The following is a 3463-nucleotide window of genomic DNA, read 5'->3' as shown; positions in this document are numbered from 1 at the left end:
TGTACTGCCCAGCACAACCTGTCACAGTAACACAAGACTTACAAGCAATGAACCATGCTTTTCCTTTTTTCATGAAACACAGGAAACAAACGAGGACATTCACCCCGAAGAACAGCAAGGGGTACAAACAGAAAAAACCAAAAAACAAGGGCAAATGGCGACTAAAATGGTACCCAGTACGCCGACCAAACAGCAGTCTCCACGTGACAAATACAACCGAGAAGACATGCCACCAGCATTGAAGACCAACGAGGTAAAGCTACACGCACCTGCTCCTACAACTAAAAAAAAAGTTATGCATGCACAGATGAAGTCCAAACTTTATTTACATTTTTGACTGAACAGAAGAAAGAAACAAATGAAGCAGAAGATGTGCCTCAAGAAGCGATAGAAAGTGCTGCTACCGCTTGACAATGTACAAAAACTCCAGAAGACAGAGAAAAAGTGAAAGGAACGGCAAAAGAGAGATTGAATGTAGAGGTCAAGCTACAAAACCTCTTTCTATAGCATATAAAAAACAAACACATTTTAATTACTTTTTTTGGGTTCCGACAGATGCAAGAAACAGAGGAGAGCACCAATATTCAAGACCAACAAACACAACAACACAAGGGAATGGAACAATCAGAAGATGTTGTTCCAACAACGGACAACGTAACCGCCGTAGACCAAGCCAGAAAACCTCCGCTGTCCGAGCAAGAAATAACAGAGATGCCAATGTCGACGCAAAAGACTGAAAAGGTGAAGTAAGATAACCTGCTTTTAAGGAAATTAGATATTTGAGTGAACAAAGACACAAATGCAATCTCATTTACCTACCTCTATGTCTCAACAGCCACAAGACAAAAACGACGACACCACAGAAGAACAAAACGAAAAAGATCCAGAGGAGCTACAAAAACCTCCACTCAAAGAAGAAAAGCTCCAAAAACCTCCAGTCAAAGAAGAAAAGCTCAAAGAGGCAGCACCGGCGGAAACGGCTGAAAAGGTGAAGCTACAAAAAAACGTTCAAAGACACACTTAAACATTTGAGTATTTTTCTTAGGGAACAAACACTAAACTACAATGAAAATAACAAGCATATTTAATTATTTTTTAACCATGCTTTTACACGACAACGCAGAAACCTCAACAAGACACGCACGCAGACACAAGCAAAGAAGCAAAGGGTCACGGTGCATTGGAAGACCATGCAGCAAACATTCCAGAGAGAGAGTCAGACAACAACAAGAAAAAGGCCACACCATCAGACAAGAAACATTGTTCTGTAAAAGATGTTGCCGCCACAAACACGACGGTAAGCCAGGACGGCACTCAAACAGAACGTGAACCATTGATCATACAAAACTTGGTCATCGAAGAAGCCACAAAAGATGAAGGGATCGAACGCCTGTACAACAACGTCATGACATCGAATGAGGACAAAGGGTAAGTTCATGTTACCACCAACGAATTATATTCCTCCAATGATTTTCTCCTTTAAAGATTTTACATGTATACCTGCATATATATATATATATGTCCTATATAGGAAAATGGATTGGTACTCCTAGGAGTACATAGTCCTAACGTCAGACAACTCACGGCGCGTGCTACCACGTGAGGGGATGCCTGCCCATTTTGCCATTATATACGAAATAAATTAAGCATTAATTAATAACCGGTCAAATCTCATTGCCTGGATCAGGTTTGTTTAAAAGTTTGTTCCATGAAAGTAGGATCTGGAGTTGGCACTGCCCACATATAGGGAGCGACTCACAACATAGTACTGCTGGCCAAAACTATTTCCGCCGGCTGCCGGCCACATTGCTTCCAGACGTTCGTCCAAATTGGTGATGGTCGAGCTAATAATTTCTTCCACGTCGTTAATCGCAAGCTGCAGGCCCAATACGTAAGTAAATTTCTTTCATTATTTTCTACAACAATTGTACTGGTTAATTCATGCATTCATCTGGTGCTACTCTTGTGTGTTGCAGGTTGCTGGGGCAGCCCGCGGCTACAAGGTGAAGATGAGATACCGTAGCGGCGACGGAGACTAGATGCGTGCGACACGGGCTTGATGAAACACGCGAGATGAGTTTGACAGCCTCGACTACGGAGCTGAATCATGGCATCGCCAATCTGTGATCATCACATCTATCAAGCGCGTGCGGCTCAACATGTCAGCAACGACAAGGCATTGACGATTATTTTATTCCGGGCGGTGAAATGGTGCAATTTTCCATTTTTATTATTCAAGGCCGCAACTGACGAATACAAAATTTGTTATGTAATACTCCAGTTATACGCTAAGCCATGAGACATGAGAGTACAATCTACGATGTATTTTCTTTAGATGATTCAACCTACAAGGTATACCAACCCTGTTACACATCAGTTTGGTTGTTTTGATATGCGTGATATCTGCCGTGTCCTCTTGATTCTGGAACGAATACGAGCGATGTAAATACCATGACAAACTGGCATCTATATGCTTCTAAAAAACTTCACTACCAAAATCACGCAATCTCAGTACAATATGGGTCGAACCGATTGGATGTTCAACTGTGTACGTGCATACTTCCTTGAATGTAAATGGTGTATGATGAAAATAAATACTCCTTCTTGTGATGCATTAAAAACATATTTTCTGGACATATATACTCTATTCTTCGGGATGTATCTTAGCTATAAACTTTTTCTTGTCTAAGGTATATTTGTTCTATGTACTACTCCAGACATTCAAAAGGTACTATATACTTATCATGAATAATGTTGTATATACTCTATCTTTTTTTTGCGAGTATTGTATATACTCTATCATGGAAAAATGGAGTACATACCTACAAATAATGTGGTATATACTGTATCAAAAAAGGACGGTGCATACCTTTTTTAAAATGATGTTTATACTCCTTAAAACAGTCAGTATGTGCTCCTTAAAAAAAATTAGACATACTGCTTAGAACGTTAGTATATATATACTACTCACAAAAAAAAGTACTCAAAAACTAATTATGTATGTACTCTTTCAATACAAATTCAGTATATGCTCCGTTCAAAAGTCTATTTATACCCCCCTCAAAGAAATCAGTATTATATATGCAGTTTATACTGTTTAAAAAATGTCAGTATATACTCCAATAGAAAATGCGGATGTAGGATATACTCTTCTGTTTCTGATATACCCAATCATTTTTTTCCGGGTGATATACCTAATCGTTAATTGCGTAATTCTACCGCCTGCTTCAAATGTATGCCATCTAATCCTTTTTACCGATGCAAATATACCTAAGGTATATGCAAAACATGGCGTCCAGGATAAGCCTCCAATTTTTTTTTACTTCAGGCACCGGTTGCATGCCCTTGCTTATAGGTAGTAGTTATGCATGCATAAACAACTTCTTGTACGGGTGTGCTCAACGGATATCCCTCTAGCTAGCTTATCCACCTAGGGAGTACATACTCTTGGGAGTATAAAAGA

General features: G+C 39.5%; 1 long non-coding RNA gene across 1 annotated transcript; it reads left to right on the top strand.

Moving 5' to 3' along the window:
- Positions 1 to 1786: 1786 nt before the first annotated feature.
- On the top strand, positions 1787 to 2376 carry LOC119316088. The gene is made up of 2 exons (XR_005152823.1): positions 1787 to 1891; positions 1977 to 2376. It is a non-coding gene; the product is annotated as an uncharacterized LOC119316088 (long non-coding RNA).
- The last annotated feature ends 1087 nt before the right edge of the window (positions 2377 to 3463 follow it).

The sequence above is a fragment of the Triticum dicoccoides genome, chromosome 6A, assembly GCF_002162155.2.
Source record: "Triticum dicoccoides isolate Atlit2015 ecotype Zavitan chromosome 6A, WEW_v2.0, whole genome shotgun sequence".
Taxonomy (NCBI): domain Eukaryota; kingdom Viridiplantae; phylum Streptophyta; class Magnoliopsida; order Poales; family Poaceae; genus Triticum; species Triticum dicoccoides.
The sequence above is the reverse complement of the archived record's forward strand: the minus strand, read 5'-3'. Positions and strand labels throughout refer to the sequence as shown.